The following is a 26,247-nucleotide window of genomic DNA, read 5'->3' on the forward strand; positions in this document are numbered from 1 at the left end:
AATGCTAAGGGACGTGATGGTTCCTGTGCTGTTGGTGCATTGTTGAAAGCAAGTGTTTGGGATTGAACAATGGAAGTTGCATGGCTAGATTATATTCTATTAACTTTGGGTCTTGAAGAAATTTTGCTTCATCTTCCTGGAAGTTTTATCTTTGTTTGATTGCATCTCACAGGTGGCCTAGATATGTTGAATAGAATACACGATGAAGGTAAATTGTTCTGTACATGATCTATGGAAGGAATGGATTTGATAGGAGTAATGGGTCCTTTCTCATTTCATGCTTATATTTTTGTTCCTCCCAAGAGCAGAAATGTTGTGGCAACACCGTCACCTCCAAGTTACACACCCTCCTGACTTGGAAATATATTGCCATTCCTTCATCATTACTGGGTCAGAATCCTGGATTTCCCTACCTAACACCATTATGGGATTGCCATCACCACAGGATTGCATCAGTTCAAAGAGAAGCCCCATCATCACCACCTCAGGGCAAGTAGGGATGTGCAATAAATGCAATCTAGCCATCATTGCCCATGTCCCAAGAACAAAAAAAATCCCATTCAGAGCAGCAAGATTATAGTTAATAGCTTAAAGAAAAAGTGCTGCAGGTCTAGAATTTTGTGTTCTCTTCAATTTAAATACAAAACATTTGAACAAACATTTTCAGTGCAAAATAGTTAAACAAAAGTTTTAAATACAAGGATGGAATATTCCAGTCCCGTGAGGCTAGTATTCATGTTGAATAATTTCAGCTCTTTTGGCTGAACTGAAAAAATTGGCACTTGAGTTTAAAAGATATATAGATGAGCACTTCACAACTTAATCGCAAAGATTGATTTGTCATGATCAATACCAACTGAAACTAATCCAAACAAATCATTGCTTGTGTAGCTTTAAACACACCCATTTCAGACATAACCAGATATAGTGCAGTGCACTAATTCCACCCTTTTACTTTTAATACAGCTGCCCCTAAAGGTTTGTATCTGTGAATACCCAGAAAGCAAGTGTAGAATACCAGTTGTGGGATTTGGTTTGATATACCAGGTTCACTAACTTAAATTCTAGCCCTGCAGTGAATACATTGGTGCATTGTTATAAAAATGCTATTTTTTCTTTGTAAATTTTCTATCAACATGATTTTTATTTTCTTCTAAACTGGCCACTTACCTTGGAGATTTAGAAGGGAGTCCATTTCACAAGGTCATTGTATATTTTTCCATCCCTGTTAATAATGTGGACGGTTTGATATGTACTTTGTGTAGAGTGAGAAAGCAGATGATGTAGCTTAACGTGCACACTTAACATTGTCTGTTTCCCGTTTAGCCTTTTAGTAACTAAATTTTCTTTTGTGGCTTCTAATATGGCTGAATCAATATCTTAAAGTAGAATTAAAGACATACCAAATAATGCAACATTTTTGTTGGCATTTGAAGGAAAAATTTTAGGTTTTTGATGCAAAAATGCTGCTGCAGCACAAGATTGAAATTGCAATTATGCTTTCCCTGGGTTATCAATAGGTCTTCACTGAAATCTATTAGAAGTTTTAAAACTACCTTCTCTTCTGTTTCATTCTTAGGGTGTTGTCTGAGTATTTTACGGTGGGGGGAGGGAGAGAAACAGTAAGAGAAACAAAGTTGTGGGTTTTTTAAAGCCCTTCTGTGAAATACCGAGATAAATGATATTGCAACTTGAGTTTATTGTAATTTCAGATTCAAATAAAAATTATGGAGAGAGGTTCTGAAAACCATTTTGGTACTGGGGAGGAAAATTGCTAATAGGCTAGTATCTCAGTGGAAAGTTGTTACCAGTGATTGAAGATTTGTTCATGAATCATAATAGTTCTAGAATTTCCCCTCTTATTGTTTTTGAATTTTTTGTTTTGCCACCTGTATGCTGTGAATTGTATTCAAATGCATGATACTGTCAGTTGAAATGTTTCGTCTGTATATTTAATTGTTAGTTTGATTGCCTGACCAGCGCATAAAAATGAATCAGAAGTTTCATTCCACTGCATTATTTTGTTTGTATTTTACTATACCTCTCAACAGTTGTGCATTAAACAACTCAACATGATTGTTGCAGTAAGCGGTACCTGTTCTTTTGGCCCATGTAAGATTGAGAAAGCATCAAAAATCAAACTTTATTTTTTTACATGTGCTCCCATGAAATTAATGCTAGTTTTTTAATAAAAATAGATACTGTAATAAATCTGTTTGGAGCGAACAATTCAGTAGTTAGGTTTTACTATAAATAGATTTGGATGTATGTAAATAGTGATATGATTTTGGTCAAGCGCATGGCAAACATTTGGAAGTGTTGACTGTAGGAAGCTACAGTTCAAAATATCCTTTCATTTCCATAGATGGAGAAGCAATTAATATATTAGAAAGCAGCCATAATTGTGCTTGAGTCCCCTTCCCCTTTTGCTCCCCACCCCCTCACCAAAATAGCTGCATCTTCCTGTAAAATGCCTTTGAAAAAGCATGATTAGTCTTTATTATACCACTAATCAACTGGAGTCAATTCCAGGTTAGCTCGTGATTTTGACAGTCTTTTTAAAAACTATGCAGAGGGTGATAAACCGAATACCAGGACTCTGGCAATACAGAAATTGAGCCTTCTGAGTTTTGCTTTAATTAATTGGCATTTGAAATGTTGCTACATTTGTTCCAGTTTATGATACCAGTGCCTCAATATTTGCTATCTTAGCTTTGGAATTATTTGCTGTGTATTTGTTTCCCTGCGGTCCTGACTATTGCTTGCAGGCTTGGATTGGTTAGCATCTTAGCTGCTGATTTTCTGTAATGCTGAACTATTTTTAATGGTAAACTTTATTCGTTTTGAATTTGTTTCCTACAACATTGCAAATTTTTACTCAAGTATTAAGAAGAAATATTGCCTCATATGTCTATATGAAAAATCCTGCATCTGCTCACATTTTCCTTTATAAATTCCTCTGTCCACATTTGTTATGGGAGCAGCCTATATAAACATGCCACACTAATTACATCCTCTTCCCAGTGAAGGTGCTGCAGTGCCACCAGTGGCAGGAAGGTATAATTACTGTGACATTTTTACATGGGCAGCTTCCATTATAAATATGGATAGAGGAATTAATGATAGAAATTTAAAAGTAAGGACTGAATGTATGACTTGAAAATTAGGATTGAATCTGTACATTATCCCTGGCATCTAACCCCACCTTAGTCTAAAGGCTGTACTTGGCCTTGAAAGCAACTGGTATAGTAATAAATGTGTTATAAGGTGAGCATCTAGAAAACAATCCAAATTTAGCATGAGAATTGTAATGAAGGATTATGTTAACATCTAGGAATTTATAATTTTTCCAAAAAGATTCTTTATTTATATTAGATTTCTAGGAAAATATTACATACGGCTTGCAGTATTTACTTGGGTCATTCTTTAACTAAAACAATGGCTGAGTGTAACCAGAGCTGCTTTTATTTTGTAATGAACTTTATTCTGAAGGAAATAACCTTACCTTTTATTAAAAGCACAAATCGTTTAAAATATCCAACTACAATACAAGCATGGAATTTTTAATTACCTATGAAGATCATAATTAAAAGATGAAATTACATTTTCAATTTAAATTTGATTCAAACTAGTGTTTCCCCCCTCCTCCCGCCCATCTCTGCAATCTCTTCCCCTTCAAATAGCTGTTAGAGATGTCTTCTAATCTCTCTTAATTCACTGAATTCTCAACGGAGTTAACAAAAACTTCTTAAACATTCTTGCATAACTAACAATGTACACAAAATAACGTTAATACAGAACAGCATCAACACAAGCTACCAGAAGATTTGAATAATGTATCATAGTTTGAATTGTCGAGGTTGCATAAAATAAGTTGAATTCTTCGAAGAAGCTTGTCTATGATTCTCACTAAATTGTAAATCTGTTGAATAGGTTAAAGTCATCCTTTTAAAATTTAAATGCTAACGGAAGTTCTTTTTGAGTCCCATCTTGTGCAACACAGTCTTACAATTTGTACTGTTAGTTGCTGTAAGATTACGAAAAGTATCTCTGGAGAACAAAATGCTTTTCCATATCTAGTCAGAAATAACTTTGACTTGAGTTCATTTTCGATTCGTTCGCTGTAACAAAAAATGCTGGAATATGCAGTGGTTTGATCAGCTTCTGAAAAGATAAGTGAGACAAAGAGTCTCTACCCAAAAATTTAACTTGTCTTATCTCTTCAGATGCCAACAGAGCTGTTGTGTATTTCCAGCATTTGTTAGAAATTATTTGGGAATCATTTTCTCTCAAAATGTCATTGTAGGAATGATCCCAAAAGAGTGATCTAAAATTTAGGCAATTTTCATTTGAAGGTTTTGAGTTGTTTACTAAAGTCAGAGACTCTCATTTATTTCAATCATGTATATTTTCCCATATTTCATCTACATAATGTGACAATTTTAGTGTTAGATTGTTGTGCAATATAGTATGTGCTCTGAGATTATTTTATCTTGCTACCCATTCACAGCACACTGAGTTTTGAAGTGTTACTAAATAGCCAGATACTGGTAATTGCATCTGATTCTATCAAATAACTTCATCTTTTCACTTCCCCTTTGTATATAAACCTATATAGATTTATCCGGTTATCTTTCAGGATAGCACATGTGTATTACTTTGGGAATATGCTTCATCATGAACATTAGAATATCTGTCACAATAATTAATAAGCTGCATTCTCAGAAATTGTACTGTTCAAAGCCATGAGTCATTTTGTTAGCAAGTCATTTTATTTTGGAGAAAATGTGCATTTTTTGTTAAGAATTTCACCTTCTTTGTGTCTGCACAAGTAATCTTTTGCAACTTTGTGGCATTCTACAAATGCACTGTGCCCCTGGTGGATGTAACTAGCCAAAGACCATCAGTTTTCAATTTTAATATAACAGAGAGCAAAATCTAAAAGCAACTGGAACAACCAGCACAATAACCATGGCTTTTGAATAAATATGGTAGGTTTACAGCAATTTAAGAAAACAATTATCAGGCTGAACTGATTGCAGAAATTATGGCAAAATGTACATTCATTCCATACCCGTTACAAATAGCCTACGCATTTGTCAAGCATAACATTTTGTATCGTGCATCGGTCTAAGATTCTGGAGTGTCGTTTTACTTACAGTTCGATTTATCTGAAAGTCCACAAATCAAACTGTAATTATTTATTTAATTCTAGCCTTTTAAAACAAAATCTTGCACTATTTTAAGAAACCTATTCAAAGCTGCACAAGTCTGCATTAAATGTTAAATCATGTTTAAATTACTGTACTTGGTCACAGCTGCCAGCCATGTAAGTGGAACCTATTAAATTATATAATTACTTTAGGCAATCAAAACATCTAGGAAAGGAATGCTTCAACCATAAGACAGAATTTTGATTAGCTGTCTTGTTTTTCTGAAGGTCGCCTTTGTTTTGCATTTTGTTGAACTATCAGTGATTGGTTTAAATGTTTCATGGGTAGAATGACAATTCTGAGGTTAAGAAAATACAGTAAAATTACTTAATTAAAAAAAGTGTGCAAAACAAGAAGCTTATTTTGTTAAAGTGTCAGCATTTTCGCTCTGAGCTGTTTCCATGGTAAAAAGGTTAAAATCTGTACTTGTATGTGGAATCTGTAAACAACTACAGCATTGGAGACCTAGCAGCTCAGCCTCTCATGTTAATTCACGTAGTTTTGACATTCATGGCAATGTAGATGAGAGATACAGTAACAACTGAATTTTTGGAACTTTTTGATTTTTTTTTTAGTATTGCGTATATTTATTTTCCAAAACGAATGCATCTCTATTAGTGCAAAAGATATGCTGAGGTTCATTTTTATATAATAACTTTTAATTTGATTACTTAATACCTTTGGGTTTAAAAGTTTGTGCCTATTGATGCTGCATTATCAAAGAGCCAGCAATGAAATGAACGGGAAGCCATTTCCTGCAGCACTGTCTGCATTTTACATCAATAGTAGTTGTGATGTAACTGGAAGCTCACTGGGGAAGAAAAAGTAATGGCTTTGTTGTGGGGAGAATTTTTTTTGCCCACTCTGTTAATTCTCTTAATATATTAAAAGGTTAAATACTGAATTAAAGTCTTAAGATTACAGGGGCACTTTCAACATTTCATTCAAGAACTAGCATTTTGTTTTGTACAGATAGTGATTGAGTTTGTGTATCGTGGCGGGGAGGTGGCAAAACAAACTAATTTTACAGGTACATTTACAGCATGTACCTAGCTTTGGGTCCCTGTGGATATTTTGGTGTATTAATAAAATGTGACATTGGCTGCTCAAAAGAAAAGGAAACTACTTAATACATGGTTATCCACAGTAATACTCATGGCACCTAATAACCACAGACATGTTTGTCATCAGCTCTCCTCGAACTGATATTTGCTGGAACAGCATGCTCTATTTGAGAGAGCGGAATTGGAAGCTTCAAATTTAAATCTTTATTTTTTATGGCGACTTTGAATGATTTGATAGCGGAACTAGAAGCAGGATAGTGCTAGAAATTTTACTTTGGGAGTGAATATGAAATGATTTACTAAACCAATTTGAGAATTTTCCTGCTTCAAAAGGGGTCACACAAACAATTAACTCTCAGTTGAAAAGCAGGCTGTTGTAGATCATTTTTATCTCGGAGGTTATGGTTAAAAACAAAACTGAAAGAAAATCAAATGCATGTGATACAAGGAGCTTCAGCTTGTTAAAATGATGACCAAAATATTAGAGAACAGTGCTGCAAGGCAACATCTACGGGCTGATGCAGTAAAACGTCCCTGAATTGGTGTTTTAAGAACTATCCAGAAAGACGTTGCAATCTGTGGGGTAGATTTTCAACTTGCCACCCAGGCGTAAAACTGGCATTGCTGATTGGCCACCCGTTATGGCAACTGTCTGATTTTCATTTCAAATCAGTGGAAATGAAAATCGGGCGGTTTCTATAACAAGTCGATGTGCAAAGGCAGTTTTACGTCCCTACAGCAAGTTGAAAAATTACCCCTATAACTTTTTTAATTTTTCAAATATCTAATGCATAGTATGCACTTTGGCAATTCTCTTTGCTACATACTTTCCCATGCAGAGAGAATGAACTGGACACTTGCTCTTTTGCTTGTGCTAATACCTCTCTTTTGCTGATGGACCCTCTTATTTTTGAGATCCAGAAATACCCAGTTTGGAATCAGAAGCACAGATCTGCCTCCTACCACTCCATGTTGACATTCTAGTCTGCTGCGCTATCATGCTGCCCAGGTAAACATACTTTTCATTCTAGTGCTTTCTGAACTGTAGGACTAGGAAGGGTTGTCATCAGGTTAAGTTTGTGAAATGCATATGAAGGAATAACTATTTTCATTTAATTAACAAGTAAACACTTTATTTACATTCCTCCATTTACAGCAAAAGTAGGAACAACTGTGGTTTTACAGGATCTCTTGCCCTTTCAGAAATGTGGAATAACTTCATGAGAATTGCGTTTAAAACTGGATGCATTAATTTGACTGTGTCGTCATACATTGGTACTTTATAAAATGCCAAAAATGCTTTGATGTATAAAATTTGAAATAGTTTTTACTTAGAAACAACAAAGTAAAGCAACATTTATTGTGTAATTTAATGGGGTCTCAATTTGAACATGCTGTAAATTCTTAAATGCGTAACCCTCCACAACTTTAATGGACGCTCACGTGCATTACGACTAAGTCATAGCGATTGAAAAATTCACATAGCCAAACATTGATAATATGAATGCGCTGACTCAATGGAATGAAAATCGGACGGGTTCTACAATGGGCGGGTGATCCGCTCCACCAGGTTACTTCCCAGGCAGTGAAAATGAAAATTTACCCCAAGAAGTCTGGATTTTAGGGGAATAATGCTATTTTGGTACTGAAAAAAACAATGCTGGTTAAAATAAAACACTATAGAATGAGTTACAGTGAGAATTCCTTAAATAATACCCTATAATGTCCTGTGGGGTGCACCCTGCCTCTTAAATTTATGATTTGGTCAGACATAGTTTTGATTAGTGAAAACAGTCTGATACTAGCCCATCACAGATGCTTTGGTAATGTATAATGAATCTGTGATCAATTTACACTCCTCACTCTATTTATTAGTGACATGACATTAAGTCACTTTTGGTATAACTAGAAAATGATTGAACAAATAGGCATTTTATGTACATTCCTTCATTTATACTGAAAGATGGACCATGCTGGTCTTACAGAATTTATTGTCCAAACACATCTACTCTGAATACTTTTGGAAGCATATAAATGGGCCTTATTTTCTCAGAAATGAAACAACTTGAGGCCTTATATAAGGTATCAAGTAAGAAATTCCATTTCCACACAGTTTACATTGCACACGTGTTTCACCAACAGTTTTTGCTCATCAATTTAAAAAAACTCAAACCCTGTTTTGGAGGGACAAAAGTTAATACCTTTTATATCGCCACCTTTTATTGCAATACTGTATGCCTTTTATCACAGTCTGTCCCCTCCCCCATTGATTTGTGATGTAACAAATGTAGTCTAATAGCAGAAAGTTACAATTTTATTCATTATCTTCCCCATACTGTGCTTAACAAAAATCCATGTAAAATAGGAATTTATGAAATAATCTGATTTTTTTTTTAATTCAAGGAGTTGTGTGTATATAAGAACATAAGAAATAGGAGCAGGAGTAGGCCATACGGCCCCTCAAGCCTGCTCTGCCATTCAATAAGATCGTGGCTGATCTTAGACCTCAACTCCACTTTCCCGCCCGATCCCCATATCATTTGATTCCCTTAGAGTCCAAAAATCTATCAATCTCAGCCTTGAATATACTCGATGACTGAGCGTTCATAGCCCTCTAGGGCAGAGAATTCCAAAGATTCACAATCCTCTGAGTGAAGAAATTTCTCCCCATCTCAGTCCTAAATGGCCGATTCCTTGTGTCCTCCTCACAGCTTACTTTCCCACCTAGCTTTGTATCGTCAGCAAACTTGGATACATTACATTCAGTCCCTTCATCTAAATCATTAATATAGATTGTAAATAGCTGAGGCCCCAGCACCAATCCTTGCGGCACCCCACTAGTTACAGCCTGCCAACCTGAAAATGACCCGTTTATTCCTACTCTCTGTTTTCTGTCCGTTAACCAATCCTCTATCCATGCTAATATATTACCCCCAACCCCATGAGCCCTTATCTTGTGTAACAACCTTTCGTGTGGCACCTTATCGAATGCCTTTTGAAAATCCAAATATACTACATCCACTGCTTCCCCTTTATCTACCTGCTAGTTACATCCTCAAAAAACTCTCATAGATTTGTCAAACACGATTTCCCTTTCATAAAACCATGTTGACTCTGCCTAGTCATATTATGATTTTCTAAGTGCTCTGTTACCCCATCCTTAATAATGGATTCCAGCATTTTCCCGACTACTGATGTCAAGCTAATTGGCCTGTAGTTCCCTGTCTCCTTTCTTGAATAGCGGTGTTAAATTTGCTACCTTCCAATCCACTGGGACCGTTCCAGAATCTGGGGAATTTTGGAAGATCACAACCAATGCATCCACTATCTCTGCAGCCACCTCTTTTAGAACCCTATATATTGTAAATACATAGTAGAATCACTGCTACCACAACAGTAGTCTGACGATAGATGTCTGGAAGTCACCTCAGAGCAGTAATTCAATCAAGTGGTTCAGGTGCTATGGTTTACAATCAGCATCTGTATCCACTCCCCACTAAGGTATTAAGGGATATGGGGCTAAGACTGGTATATGGAGTTACGTCACAGATTAGCCATGATCTCATTGAATGGTGGAACAGGCTCGAGGGGCTAAATGGCCTTCTCCTGTTCCTATGTTCCCTAATGTTTTATAAACTTATTTCATTTTTTTTGCTGAAGAGAAATAGAATTTAGCTTTGGAGTCTGATTTGCTATTGCGTGTAGTTTAAACAGGTTAGAACCTCATTTTAAAAAAATAACGAACAAAGGAATTTCAGACATTAACGTATTTGTATGCTGATATGGACAATGTCATTTCACCCCAAAAAAGCCATTCTTTGTGTGAACCTGGACAGTGAGTGTTGGCAAACAATTCAACACACAAGGGCATCATAGCCCAACACAGCCCTGTCCCCACCTGCAACCCACTGTTTAAATCTGGCACAGATCATGGGTAGTAATCAGGAGTGGAATTCCTGGCTCTTTTCTTTCCCCCCCCCCCCAACCCTTCCTATCAAGACACTACGGTCAATTTTATTGCCTCTCAGCCTGAATACTGCATAACAAAATACTCAGAGGGTTTCTCTGCTTATAATGCCCTCTAAAGAAAGAACTTTAATCTTGTGTTTTTGCCACCATCATACGGTTATTCTGTCTTGTCTTTATAAATATTTTCAATCTTTTATGCCTAGACTTTTCAATGAAGGTTGTGCTGACGTCCTTCTAATACAGGATAATGTACTGTATTCAAATACAACCAAAGATGAAAAATTCGTTTTTGTAATTTTCAGATGTATAAAATTAACGAATTGCCTCCCTCAGACTGAACCTAGTAAATGAAGTTCCAGCGTATGAGTATACTTCAAATGTTTTTGGTCCATCTCTAATTTTTATATTTATGAGCATTTATAAATTTGAATACTGATTCCTGTCTACCTTACAGTAGAGAAATCCTTCAATAATTGAAGGGGTTACTTATTGAATCCATCCGAACCCTTTATAGGTCCACAGCAGTGGACCTATAATGGATCCTTCTGTCACAAGCACTTTTTTTTTTTTAAAAACTTCCAGTGATGTTTGCATTGAACAGAAAAAGTGAGAAACTGTCCATTGAATATTCTGCTGGCTTTTGCTGATGCTTACATGGCATACTTTTAAAAATAAAAATCAGTTGGTAGAAATCAGTAAAAGTAAATTATGTATAGTGGTCACATCTTCATACAGAATTTTATGGTTTGCAAATTTGTGGGTGGTTTAAACTGGAATTTAACCCAGGTATAACAAATAGAACTAGATTTGTAACAGCAACACCCATGGTTAACAAACACTTTCACAAGTTTGCATGGTGATCTAAACTGCCTTGTAGTAGTACTTAGAACCTTGTTGTCACAATAATTGTGTTGTACAATGAACAGAATGAGAGTATTGCATCAGGGTTAGACGGTATTTGTTTGCTTGCATGCTGAAAGAACCAGTGTAAGGACTGAGTGGTCAGTCGTTAGTCACCTCAGTGCAGAATGCTATCTCTGGAGTGTTTCCAACTACAGCATGATCAGCAGAAAATATATTTTCTCAGCTGTAATTGGTTTAAAAAAAAAAATTTTTTGAATAACCTTTATTATAATTACATAGAATAGTTTTGTTTCAAACCCTGCTGTTTCCTGTAAACTTCGATGTCTTGAGTGGAATATTAAGTGATTTCATTACAGTTGAAACCTATTAGTGAGTACACCAAGACTATAACATTCCCTTTAATTCAGTTGTTCCTATTGAGTGAATTGTACAAAATGTGAGGGATTGAAGTGGTGTCAGAGTAAATGCTCCCTTCAAACTAACATTCATATTCACAGCAAGCCTAGAACTAGCGTGTTGTGAAATACAAAAGCATTTGTAGTGGTTTTGCTCTGGCTAGTTGGCAGTAAGTTTACAATTTAAACTATTGCACTACTATACTGTTTCAGAATCTTTTGGTACTTAATTGTTTAGCCAAAATTCTGCAACTTTGCACTTTGAGTAGTTTTATCCTCAAAGGTGTGCACTGACTTTTTTTAGCCTGGCTAAATACGGCAATGTAACTTTTTAGTGGTTCATTCAAAGACTGTATATATTCTACCAGTTTTTAGTTGCAGTTTCTATTATATTTATGTGAAATTTTTAGGTCTTACTGCTGTGAACATGATATTTAACTGCTTGAAAATAATTATACAATATGCAATTTTGTTAGATTCTGCAGTTCTTTGTCACTGGAAGACTTATTTAACAATTGTATTAATTGGTAAACAATTAATAATGTAATTTCTTTCAGTGTTGTTGTTAGGCTTGAGTATTGGTACCAAAACGCTTTAGAGAAAATCACAGTTGAAGTCCATATGTTTTAATGTTGTGCCAATATACTGCTATGTGATGCTTTTATTTCATCTCAAATAACTGCACTACCATGACCAGTGACTGACCCGTAACCAACAACACTTCACCCTGGTTTTGTATTGCTCAAAGTACCCTCCCCAGGCACAACACAAATTTGGAGGGGTAAAATATATGATCATCACTGGAAAGTTTTTCCACAGTGCTTAAATATTCACATGACCACAATTACCCTTTACAGCAATCCTAGTAATGACACTCCTGTACTTCAAATACTGAAACCTTGATGATTGGTTTGGAATATTTAAACTAAATGTTGCTCCCAAAAAGGCCCATTTTACATTTTTATCTTTTAAAAGCAATAGTGAAAATGAAACCCATGTTGTAAAATTTATACAGCATTTGAATCACTGAATAGATTTCTTGAGGGGAAGGTGGGTAGATTTAATTTTCATAGTGGAAGATGTGTATGAATCCTTGTATTTGGTAGCCATTTTCTATATTAAAAGACATCTCAAATTCCTTGCTTACCTTTTTTCAAAATTTTTACTTTCTATAAGTGTAACCCCCTAATTGCTATTATTATTATTATTATTATCGCTTTTGATGCAGTGATATAGTATCCCCATTTATACTCAACAGGGAGCATTGCATTTCAAATCTTATACACTTGTTAAATTGCACTAATCGTGTATCAACCTACACTTTGTGTGTGAGGTTTGTACACTTGAGAAAGCTCTTACTAGTCACTGTACAAGTGAGTTTATATTTCTGCATGAATATCTGCACAGTACAGTGATAACATTATGAGATAGTCACAAAAAAACCAAGCACTTTATATTACTTCCTCAATATTTCAAAACGTTGCTTTGGTAAACTCTTAAAAAGACTTGTCTTAAATGTTATATGCTTATTCATCTATTCAAAAGTAAAAGTTTATTTCTCAGGTAAACCTTCACTTTTTTTTACTTTTTTAAAAAAAAGCCTTGTTAATTATGTACATAAGCTTTGAAAAATCCTCTGTCTATTTAATAAGATAAGCTGTACCTTCTCCCTAACCTCTCTTTTACTGCCCCATTATTCTTGATCAATAATGTACAACTTTTAGCTTACAAAGTGAAGCTGTCAGCAATGTCTTAATGTATCCATATATGTCCTGTTCACATGCATTAATATTAAAACCATTATTTGTATGTGGGGTTCCTGAGCAACACAAAGATAACTTGGTAGCACAGTAACACTTTATTACATTTGATTTGTATTTTGTTTGCACCATTCTTTTTACTGTTCTATATGACTAAATATGTAATATATTCAGAAAAGTGAAAGTGTGCTATTTGGCAAAATTTACTGTTGTATTTGAGAATTTTTAGACCATTTGTTTCATGTTCAGAAAAATGCAGTGTTGAAGCACTCAAAAACTGCCTTTTTATTTGATAACATGATATGTCAGAGACAAGCAGTTAAGGCTTGATGCTGATTGTTTTGCCTGTATGTCTTGTGGGAGTGATTAAATCCACAAGGGTAGGACACGCAAGTAGCTGATCCTGCCGATCAGATCATCGCTGCTTAACTTCAAGCTTTGACTACCGTACATGATTTTTTTTTGCTACAAGATATCATCCCATGGTAGCTGAGCATCATGCCCTTGTTAAGGAAGAGATCATTTTTCGAGGAGAAACAAATGCTGTAATTGCTATTTGAAATGGTGGTCCGGTAAGGGTTAAAGGTTATATATTGTGAAAGGTTTTACGCCCATAAACGCACAAATAAAACATAACTCAATCCTAGTTTTTTTTAAGCATAATGCAGTTTGTTAGTCCCTTAAAATAATGTTGAAAAACAACAATCCCCTGTGGGAAATGGGTATTTTCTGCTTCTAATATATGAGCTGCCAAAGTGCACACAGCATTTCCCACTTATGGTGCTTTTGCAGACCCTAACTGCATATGTGCTAAAACCTTGGAGTTTAAAATTTAAAAAAAACATGCTGTTGTATTTGTACTATAAAATGTTCATAAATTAAATCACTCTTTGAAAATGATCTTTGCCACATGTTCATTTCTAACAATCACTGACAATCCATGAAACAAAATTATTTTATTAAACTTTTAAAAAATTTAAATATTTTTATATGGAAAATGATCTCTTCCCCTGAAGTCTTCAAATTCAAAACTGGTATGTCACAATGAAATATGTATTTATATATATATGTAATAAAATTGCTTTACTGTATTTGTAATTGTGAGGTCTAATGCAGCTGGTATGTTTGTAATGCATTTGATACTGTATGTAAAACCTAATAAATATGGTAGTCTTGTGAAACTGTAGTGACCACTTATGTTTGATTATTAAGGTTGCATTAAAATGGCTGCTTGTTTGCAAGGAAAAAAAATTCAGCATGTATTGATTACCTTATTCCCAGTTAACCCATTTTAATACTTACTGATCAATGAATAGTTTATGCAATTTTCGCTATCTCCTCAATACTTTGGATGGCTAACTAAGTCTGCAGGTACATTCTATAAGATTCCTTTTGGCAGATAAACCTTTTTACTGGATTGTTAACTAGGTCTGTCCCATCTTGGTGTGGGCATGCAGTACTGTCTGCATTTTGAAGAAGACCGCTGGTGCTGATGCAAAACAAATGATAAGTTGTATTTTTGGTTTTAATTAATAGCTGGGCAATTAATTTACTGCATATGGGGCTGAATAATGCAGTGTAAACATGCTGGGGTTTATTCAACATTTTACCATAAAATAATTCTGGAATTTCTATATGTAGTAAATTGTTATGATCATCAAGATATAAGATACTAGTGCTAGGAAATGGTAGTGTTTTCCGCTATCGCCTCCCTGTATCTGCACCAAGCACATTCTGGTCAGGTGTAGTATAGCTAGATAGAGAATGGCTCCCTCCTCCTGCCCTGCAATGTGCCTTAGCCCCAACCTCCATACTGCACTCCTTGCTGCACCAGTATATTTCCCACATCAGCCTTATGGCCTCTCAGACTTGCGATTTTGTTTAATGCTCAGCAGTTTGTGATGTGAACTCTCAAGCCCACTAGTAATTGGGTAGAGAGTGCAGTGGTTTATTTCATATAAGATCATTCTATAAAGGGGCCTTCATCTAAATCGTTCTGGGCTTGATCTAAACCCACATTCCGGAGGGGAAAGAACACAATTAACCCACTGAACCTCGTCTTACTTTTCTATTCAAATCTAACTGATTACGCAACATGTAACACTTACTTGCTGAATCATGGAATGGTCGAATACAGGCATGCACACAATTCCCATGCGTCAAGTTCTTATCTTGGCCTTTCCATTTGATGTGCTAAACAGGAGCTGGGTGAACCTAGCGAAAGCAAGATAAAGCCAATTGTGCGTGCTTCTTAGATGACTGGAGTGAAATTGGCAAAGACTTGTCCGCAGGCCAATCAGCTGCAGAACCATACCACAGGTGCCTAAAGGAAAAGGGCACGAACAATTTTTTTTAAGGGTCCAAAAAATAAATAATCAAGAACAATCCTGATGTTTAAGCCAACTTTTGTGCACAGAGAATTGTGTCATGGGATAGTGGCAGTTGGGGCATCTCTGTGTGTTTACCCTATTTGTGAACTGGCTAGATAACTAATTTGGAATGATAGATACTGGAATTGTAAGTAGGAGTTTGACATCTTTACCCATAAAACTGTCCAAGTTCTGTTAGAAATCCAAACCGTAAGTTGTGCACTTCTGAGGTCTCCTTTTGCGTGGGATTCTGGGACTGCAGTTTTGCTCTTTTTCTGGATTTTTGTGTTCCACTGCGATCACCCACTGGCTACCTTCAACCCTTCTGGTGTGGCTGCTGCCATTGATGCTCTGCATTGCTACCTTACAGTTTCAGTGTGCTTCACACCAAACTGCTGTATAACTCCAGCACTGTCAAACCCCAGATCCTCCTCCTGCCCCCCCTACCCCTCTCCCCCAGATCACAGCCTCCATACTTCATGTGTTTTTATGTTTTGAATATGTTACAGCTGCCCATAATCAGTGAGGTGTAGCTACACAGGGGACCACTGGATGTCACTGTTTTGAATTGGAGATCCAGTAAGCTTAGAATTCCCAGAAACATGGGGGGTAATTTTAACTCCAAAGAACGGGTGGGTTGGGGGCCGGTGGGAGATGATAATAACATTTTTTTGAAGTTTTTTTTTATTCGTTCATGGGATGTGGGCGTCGCTGACAAGGCCAGCATTTATTGCCCATCCCTAATTGCCCTTGAGAAGGTGGTGGTGAGGCGCCTTCTTGAACCGCTGCAGTCCGTGTGGTGAAGGTTCTCCCACAGTGCTGTTAGGAAGGGAGTTCCAGGATTTTGCCCCAGTGACTATGAAGGAACGGCGATATATTTCCAAGTGGGGATGGTGTGTGACTTGGAGGGGAACGTGCAGGTGGTGGTGTTTCCATGTGCCTGCTGCTCTTGTCCTAGGTGGTAGAGGTCGTGAGTTTTGGAGGTGCTGTTGAGGAAGCCTTGGCGAGTTGCTGCAGTGCATCCTGTGGCTGGTACACACAGCAGCCACTGTGTGCCGGTGGTGAAGGGAATGACTGTTTAGGGTGGTGGATGGGGTGCCAATCAAGCGGGCTGCTTTGTCCTGGATGGTGTTGAGCTTCTTGAGTGTTGTTGGAGCTGCACTCATCCAAGCAAGTTGAGAGTATTCGCACACTCCTGACTTGTGCCTTGTAGATGGTAGAAAGGCTTTGGGGAGTCAGGAGGTGAGTCACTCGCCGCAGAATACCCAGCCTCTGACCTGCTCTTGTAGCCACAGTATTTATATGGCTGGTCCAGTTAAGTTTCTGGTCAATGGTGACCCCCAGGATGTTGATGGTGGGGGATTCGGCGATGGTAATGCCGTTGAATGTCAAGGGGAGGTGGTTAGACTCTCTCTTGTTGGAGATGGTCATTGCCTGGCACTTGTCTGGCGCGAATGTTACTTGCCACTTATCAGCCCAAGCCTGGATGTTGTCCAGGTCATGCTGCATGCGGGCTCGGACTGCTTCATTATTTGAGGGGTTGCGAATGGAACTGAACACTGTGCAATCATCAGCGAACATCCCCATTTCTGACCTTCTGATGGAGGGAAGGTCATTGATGAAGCAGCTGAAGGTGGTTGGGCCTAGGACACTGCCCTGAGGAACTCCTGCAGCAATGTCCTGGGGCTGAGATGGTTGGCCTACAACAACCACTACCATCTTCCTTTGTGCTCGGTATGACTCCAGCCACTGGAGAGATATCCCCCTGATTCCCATTGACTTCAATTTTACTAGGGCTCCTTGGTGCCACACTCTGTCAAATGCTGCCTTGTTGTCAAGGGCAGTCACTCTCACCTCACCTCTGGAATTTTTTGAAGTGGGACCGCACCTGGCTCCAACACTCCCTCTTCCGGGTTTAATCCAGGCGCGTTTGGACACCCGTCCCCACTTAGTGCTGGCGGGCGGATTGTTAAAGGGGCAATGTACCTCGTTGAAATAGTTGAGGTACTTATTTTTTGTGGATTCTAAAGCTGAAACGAATTTAAGCTCACCTACATGGGTTTCCCATGGCTTCTGATTCTCGTCAGGTGAGTGCCTTTATTACATTGCTTGTGGGCCAGGAGGAGCAGGAGTGCTTCATCCAGATCCAACAAGCTCACCTGGCGCGATTGGAACCCCATGATCGGTCGACCCACTTCCCCCCTCCCCCGATGGTAGACTCCTTCTAACCTCCGACTCATCACCCAACTGCCGATCCGATCATGTCCCTGCCCCCCGATCTTCTTCAAGGCCCACGATCTCCCCCTCCCTCCCTCTCTCCTCTCCAATTTGCAGCTCCTTTCTCTCCCCGCAGGCAGCTAACCTGTCAACCTGGCTGGCTGTCGTGCGGGAAACTTGGAAGCAAAAGTAATTTCATTAAGTTGCGATCGCAGATTGCAATGCACTCACTTGACTTCCGGGTTCCCCACACGAACATCTACCCACCCATTGGTCTCCTGCTCAGAGTAAAGGTCATGCCCATGGCATTTGTAACAGGCAGGCTGTTACTATCTACCACCCATTGATTATGACCGATGGTAGGTTAATCTCGCCCCCTATAAGAAATAGATTAAAATAATTTACTGAATGCTGGATGGAGATGTAAAATAAAGTAGGTCTTGTACTAGGGGGTTGTTGATGGTCTTCACAACTACAACAACTTGCATTTATATAGCACCTTTAAAGAAAAACGTCCCAAGGCGCTTCACAGGAGCATTATCAAACAAAATGACACCGAGCCACATAAGGAGATATTAGGACAGATGACCAAAAGCTTGGTCAAAGAGGTAGGTTTTAAGGAGCGTCTTAAAGGAGGAGAGAGACGGAGAGGTTTAGAGTGGGAATTCCGGAGCTTAGGGCCTAACCAGTGGAAGGCACGGCTGTCAATGGTGGAGCGATGAAAATCGGGGGTGCGTAAGAGGCCAGAATTGGAACAGTACAGAGATCTGAGAGGTTTATAGGGCTGGAGGAGGTTACAGAGATGGGGAGGAGCAAGGCCATGGAAGCATTTGTAAACAAGCATGAGAATTTTAAAATTGTGACGTTGCCAGACCAGGAGTCAATATACGTCAGCGAGCACAGGGTGGTAGGTGACCAGGACTTGGTGCGAGATAGGATACTGGCAGCAGAGTTTTTGATGAGTTCAGGTTTATGAAGGGTGCGAAGTGGGAGGCTGGCCTTAACAAGTCATGTCCTCTCGTTCTCTAGGCTCGTTATGAAAATAAGGATGACAAACATCAGTGAGTCTGTAAGTAGTCTACAGTTCATTGCAAACTTGTCATGTTACTAATTTAAACATGTTTTTGAATGCAGTGCACTGGAGCACCAATTCATCCTGGGCTGTTCATATATACTCTCCCAAAAGCTTGTGGATGCTGTGTCAAATGAAATTTTCAAGACAGATCGACAGAGGTTGTACAGTTTGGTTCAGCCGGAGACCGTGGCCAGGGAAGGGAATTTGTGCCAGGGGCCGAAGACAATCGCTTTGATCTTTCCAATGTTTAGAGAAAATGCGACTCATTCAAGATTGGATGTTGGTGAACCAGTCTGACAACACAGAGGCCATGAAGGGGTTGAGAGAGGTGGAGCTGAGTGTCATCCCATGTCTTGGAGTGATATTACCAAAGGACAGAATCTGGATGACAAGGATGGGGTAAGGATAGGGGTAAGGGGGAGTCTGGCGGTAATGGTGGGGGGTGGCAAAAGGAAGAGAAGTCATTGTTGGAGATGTTCTGGCAGCAATTGGATAGACACGAATGGGCAGTCCCTGAGCTGTACATTGGTAGAGGATGATGTGGTCGACAGTGTTAAAGACTGCAGATAAATCGAAAAAGATGAGCAGGGTCACAGTCACAAAGAATGTCATTTGTGTCTTTGATTAGGGCTGCTTTGGTGCTTCATTGGCTGTAAAGTTCTTTGGAACATCCTGAGGTAATGAAAGGTTCCACATAAATGCAAGTTCTTTTATCCCAATAAAAAAAAATAAGCATTCCACTGTCTTTGAACTACTGTCTAGAGCTGGTGAGTAAGTAGTCACGTCTTTTAAAAAGCATTTGGACAGTTACATGGGTAAGATGGGTATAGAGGGATATGGGCCAAGTGCAGGCAATTGGGACTAGCTTAGTGGTATAAACTGGGCGATATGGACATGTTGGGCCGAAGGGCCTGTTTCCATGTTGTAAACTTCTATGATTCTATGAATCCAAGGCTAAAATTCAAACCAGGATTATCCAAATGGGACTCCAACGCTCTTATCACCAATTCAGCTGGCCCTCTTGGGAGGTGAAATTCAGCTTCGGCAGGGGCACAGTGCGGGCAGTAATGAATCGGCCGCCTGTTATACATCCCAGCCGATTTTTCTTTCCATTGAATTTGCTATCGCCTGTTTTGCACCCCAGGCAAAGTTGAATTTCACCCCTCTTGTGACTCTGGACTTTTGATTCAGAAACATAAGCCCATTAAGTCTGCTGCTTCCACAGATCAAGTACCAATAGCCTACAGTCCATCGTGGACGCTACCCAAATTGTTCAATCTCTTGAGGGAAAGCTCTGCAAAATTTACTGACCCCCAAATATAATTGAGAAAACAGATAATATCTATCCATTATCTGTCTCAATTATTCAAGACATTAGTTGTTTTCTACAAGTGACATTTCTTTGGCCTCCGCAGTACAGAAGCCAACTGTGAAGTAGTCAATTATTCATGCTGGTAATCTTCAGTCCAAATTATAACTATGTATTCATCCAGCTTTTTCTTTGAAGGATTTAACTGACACAGAATTAACCACTTCTACTGGAATGTGTTCTGTAATCACTTCTTCTATTTTCTGTCTCACTTGATTATTAGGAGTGAAATTGATCTTCGTCAGTCGTGCAAAACGGGTGATAGCAGCCCGTTTCACACTGCACTCGGTTTTCGTTGGCTTCAACGGAAAAGTAAATCAGCGCGGTAAACCAGGCTGCTGATCCGCTGTTGCACATTTCGCGCTACGGCCGAAGACCAATTTCACCCCCATTCGTTTTGTAGTCGCCTCCACTATACTTGAGCTGATATCCCGAGTTAAATAGTAACCATACATCTACATCATCTACTCCAATCCGCCAGATTAAAGACCAGACCTGCGCTGGGAATTCCCTCAGGGATTCACTCACTCCGCCACCGTAACTTTGGCGGAAACCCCGTTTACGCGCGTAAGCAGGGTCTCCACCGAAGTTATGGCAGTGAAGCAGGAGATTCCCCGAGGGAATTCCCGATGCTGGATCGTGTTGCGCCTCACTCTTCTTTCCTCCAATGGAATCAAGTTCAGCTTTGCAGGTCTGCCTTCCAAATATGAATTATTTACATTGTTACTATCTTGTCCTGTGAATGGTATCAATCCAGCCTAACAAGCCAAAATGATCCAAAGCATAGCAACAATACAAAATTCATATCTTTATGTGCAGACACTAAGTGTGTAGAAATTTATTTGGTATAAGAAAACTCTCACATTTGTGTTAACATGAATTGTCCCTTTTTTTGCTTGGAGTGACACGTGCTCTTTATTGCTTGTTCACTACTTTGCTTTCTGTTTGATTTTCACCAATTTTGCAAGGTAAGGAAAGAATTATTTTTAAAATTTCTGTGCAATAGAAGCAAACCAATGTGGCTAGAGGGGGTGTGGCCTGGCAGCCATGTTTGTGCTACATCATTAGCAATGAGATTGGCACTGTACACTCCCATCAAATTGACAATGGCATTTATTAACAGGGAGCTGAAAATTCCCCTCTTTGCTCTTTATAGTATTGTTGTAAGTGGACGATTTTCTCTAGCAAAATTATGAATGTATTCTTTAAGAGTTTGATTTCTTTAGAAATTGGAAATCTTTCCAAATGCACTTACGATGTTGCTCTACAGCCCGACCATTGGAATTTTCATATCAAATGAAAGATTGCAAATAATTTTAATTTAATTTCCTTGGCATCTCTCTAAAACTCAGGCTTTCAAAATGCCTGGTGCTAAAGGAATGACATGTGAGGAAGGATTGACTATCCAGGTTCTTTTCTCTCTTGAAAAGAGAAGACAGGGGATATGAAAGAAGTGTTGAAAATTATGAAAGGTTTGGACAAATTGAATCCAAGTAAGCTTTTCTGTTGTGCGTGGAATTTCCATATTATAGGGTCATATTTACAAATTAAGGACAACAAAAGAAAATAGGAAACGGAGGAGGAACTTATTTAATAAAAGGGTGGTGAATATATGGAACAGATTACTGGCACGGGTGGTGGAACAAGAAACCTTAACCGGTTTCAAGAAGGAATTAGACAGGTTCTTGTCAACAAATGTGATTCAGGATTATTAGAAATGGAGCAAGGAAACACTTGTGGATAGGTGGACTAGATGGACCGAAGGTCTTCTCCTGCCTAAAGCTGTTACTATGTTATTACGTTTTAACCTGGGAAGTGTTCCATAATGGATGTTTGCTTTGAAATGCAGTGTGAACCAATAAAGAATATACATGGTTTTAATATCAAGGTGTGTGATTGGCACACGAGGTGTGCCTTGTATCAGCAGAGCCTGCTCTTTAATTTAAAAGAACACTGTATTCCCATTAATGCCCCACCACCAGCTACTGTTACCAGGCACCATCCTGCAACCTAGGGATCAGGCATTTGATTTCCTGGACTAATTTCAATCACCTGGGTGGGGGTGGGGAGTGGTCGGAGAGGAATTTCCCAGATTTTTTCCCCCACCAAATTGGCTTGGGTTTTTATCTGGTTTTTCGCCTCTCCCAGGAGATCACATGGTTTCGGGTGGGGTAGGGAGTGTATATATTGTGACACACAAGGTATCACAATTGTGTGGGATAGGCTAGATGAACCAAAGGGTCTTTTCCTGTCTGTCGTTGTTGGTATGTTCGTATGGCTCTGCTGACGTCAGTAAGAGTACAAGAGCAGCCTGCAATGACCCACACTCTGATCGACAGTACTCTCTTTTCGTGTGAGGAAGCAGCTGGTCTCCACTTAGCTGAACATATTCAAAATACCAGTCACCTCCAACCTCATCAGTGTCTGCCCAGTGGGGATATTGAGACAAAATACTTCATTCTGAAACAGCAGCTTCACTGCCATACACAAAATATGAGAAAAGAGAGAAGTGCCCTTTTTAAATCTGATTGTTTATCCTTGTATAGTGACTTGGAATATCAAAATTTTCATTAGTCAGCAGTTTGGATGATGTTATTTGGGTCGTTAAGACTGTTTAATGGTTTTGAGTCTTTAAATTTGATGTTGAGTGTAGTCAGTTTCTGGGATGTTTTGTACTTAATTTATTGCAGACTTTTCGCCTTACTGTTTTTCTCCCCGTCCTTACTTTTAGATCACTATCCGGTCAAGAGGATGGACAGACATCCTGTTCCCAGTGTTTCGCTAATGCTGCTCTATAACTGGCCACAAGGTACTGCACAGGCAGAACATGGACTGATTTGAACTCTGATTCCTTTTGATATTTGCCCTCTGCGAGGTACAGTTCCTTTTTTAAGTGAAGATTTAAAAATAAAATCTCTTTTCTGGTCCGATTAAGCACCTGTCAATCAAACAGGCAGGGGCTTCTGGGACTCCTCCCTAAGGTTTAGTGCTCATTGAAGCCTTAAATCTCCTCTGCTGAGAAACTAGCCAATTAGCACACACCTGCACTGATGGTAATTTCACAACATCTTGAGCAGCTGATGAGAGGTTTAACTAGTGTTTATTGCAAAGAGGTCGGAAATTCAGGTGTGTGGGAAGAAATCTAGGGGTCTTAATTCTACACGACATACGTCCAACCAATGCAGATCAGCAATCACCAGCTGGAATGCTGATATTTTCAAAGCAAATTGGGCCAGTCCATTCTATATCTAGCTCTACATATATGAAGGTGACACCAGCTAGTTTCTTCCCTTTCCTGGACTTCCCGAGAAATGCACTTTTTTAAAAATTTGTTCATGGGATGTGGGTGTCGCTGGCGAGGCCGGCATTTATTGGCCATCCCTAATTGCTTTGAGAAGGTGGCGGTGAGCCATCTTCGTGAACCGCTGCAGTCCGTGTGGTGAAGGTTCTCCCACAGTGCTGTTAGGAAGGGAGTTCCAGGATTTTGCCCCAGCGACGATGAAGGAACGGCGATGTATTTCCAAGTGGGGATGGTGACTTGGAGGGGAACGTGGTGTTGTTCCCATGTACCTGCTGCTCTTGTCCTTCTAGGTGGTAGAGGTCGCGGGTTTGGGAGGTGCTGTCGAAGAAGCCTTGGCGAGTTGCTACAGTGCATCCTGTGGCTGGTACACACTGCAGCCACAATGCGCCGGTGGTGAAGGGAGTGAATGTTTAGGGTGGTGGATGGGGTGCCAATCAAGCGGGCTGCTTTGTCCTGGATGGTGTCGAGCTTCTTGAGTGTTGTTAGAGCTGCACTCATCCAGGCAAGTGGAGAGTATTCCATCACATTCCTGACTTGTGCCTTGTAGATGATAGAAAGGCTTTGGGGAGTCAGGAGGTGAGTCACTCGCCACAGAATACCCAGCCTCTGGCCTGCTCTTGTAGCCACAGTATTTATATGGCTGGTTCAGTTAAGTTTCTGGTCAATGGTGACCCCCAGGATGTTGATGGTGGGGGATTCGGCAATGGTAATGCCATTGAATGTCAAGGGGAGGTGGTTAGACTCTCTCTTGTTGGAGATGGTCATTGCCTGGCACTTTTCTGGCGCGAATGTTACTTGCCACTTATCAGCCCAAGCCTGGATGTTGCCCAGGTCTTGCTGCATGCGGGCTTGGACTGCTTCATTATCTGAGGGGTTGCAAATGGAACTGAACACTGTACAATCATCAGCGAACATCCCCATTTCTGACCTTCTGATGGAGGGAAGGTCATTGACGAAGCCGCTGAAGATGGTTGGGCCTAGGACACTGCCTTGAGGAACTCCTGCAGCAATGTCCTGGGGCTGAGATGATTGGCCACCAACAACCACTACCATCTTCCTTTGTGCTAGGTATCACTCCAGCCACTGGAGAGTTTTCCCCCTGATTCCCATTGACTTCCATTTTACTAGGGCTCCTTGGTGCCACACTCGGTCAAATGCTGCCTTGATGTCAAGGGCAGTCACTCTCACCTCACCTCTGGAATTCAGCTCTTTTGTCCACGTTTGGACCAAGGCTGTAATGAGGTCTGGAGCCGAGTGGTCCTGGCGGAACCCAAACTGAGCATCAGTGAGCAGGTTATTGGTGAGTAAGTGCTGCTTGATAGCACTGTCGACAACACCTTCCATCACTTTGCTGATGATCGAGAGTAGACTGATGGGGCGGTATTGGCCGGATTGGATTTGTCTTGCTTTTTGTGGACAGGACATACCTGGGCAATTTTCCACATTGTTGGGTAGATGCCAGTGTTGTAGCTGTACTGGAACAGCTTGGCTAGAGGCACAGCTAGTTCTGGAGCACAAGTCTTCAGCACCACAGCCGGGATGTTGTCGGGGCCCATAGCCTTTGCTGTATCCAGTGCACTCAGCCGTTTCTTGATATCACAAGGAGTGAATCGAATTGGCTTAAGACTGGCTTCTGTGATGGTGGGGATATCGGGAGGCAGCCGAGATGGATCATCCACTCGGCACTTCTGGCTGAAAATGCTTGCAAACACTTCAGCCTTGTCTTTTGCACTCACGTGCTGGACTCCGCCATCATTGAGGATGGGGATGTTTGCAGAGCCTCCTCCTCCCGTTAGTTGTTTAATTGTCCACCACCATTCACGACTGGATGTGGCAGGACTGCAGTGCTTTGATCTGATCCGTTGGTTGCGGAATCACTTAGCTCTTTCAATAGCATGTTGCTTCCACTGTTTAGCATGCATGTAGTCCTGAGTTGTTGTAGCTTCACCAGGTTGGCACCTCATTTTTAGGTACGCCTGGTGCTGCTCCTGGCATGCTCTTCTACACTCCTCATTGAACCAGGGTTGATCCCCTGGCTTGTTGGTAATGGTAGAGTGAGGAATATGCCGGGCCATGAGGTTACAGGTTGTGCTGGAATACAATTGTGCTGCTGCTGATGGCCCACAGCGCCTCATGGACGCCCAGTTTTGAGCTGCTAGATCTGTTCTGAATCTATCCCATTTAGCACGGTGGTAGTGCCACACAACACGTTGGATGGTGTCCTCAGTGCGAAGACGGGACTTAGTCTCCACGAGGACTGTGCGGTGGTCACTCCTACCAGTACTGTCATGGACAGATGCATCTGCGACAGGTAGATTGGTGAGGACGAGGTCAAGTAAGTTTTTCCCTCGTGTTGGTTCGCTCACCACCTGCCGCAGATCCAGTCTAGCAGCTATGTCCTTCAGGACTCAGCCAGCTCGGACAGTCGTGGTGCTATCGAGCCACTCCTGGTGATGGACATTGAAGTCCCCCACCCAGAGTACATTCTGTGCCCTTGCTACCCTCAGTGCTTCCTCCAAGTGGTGTTCAACATGGAGGAGGACTGATTCATCAGTTGAGGGAGGGTGGTAGGTGGTAATCAGCAGGAGGTTTCCTTGCCCATGTTTGACGTGATGCCCTGAGATGCCATGAGATTTCATGGGGTCCAGAGT

General features: G+C 40.0%; 1 protein-coding gene across 3 annotated transcripts in view; it reads left to right on the top strand.

The window, feature by feature from the left end:
* The window catches only part of LOC137329383 (transcriptional regulator protein Pur-beta-like), a 39,280-nt gene that overhangs the window by 8,406 nt on the left and 4,627 nt on the right, over positions 1–26,247 (top strand). The window contains exon 3 of one of the 3 annotated variants that reach the window (XR_010964927.1): positions 23,027–23,170. The gene's annotated coding sequence lies outside the window, so the exon portion shown is untranslated. Of the gene's footprint in view, positions 1–7,198; positions 9,836–23,026; positions 23,171–26,247 lie in introns of those variants that run through there. The other 2 variants (XR_010964929.1, XM_067994415.1) reach the window with 2 other exon arrangements.

This window comes from Heptranchias perlo, chromosome 1 (assembly GCF_035084215.1).
Source record: "Heptranchias perlo isolate sHepPer1 chromosome 1, sHepPer1.hap1, whole genome shotgun sequence".
NCBI lineage: Eukaryota > Metazoa > Chordata > Chondrichthyes > Hexanchiformes > Hexanchidae > Heptranchias > Heptranchias perlo.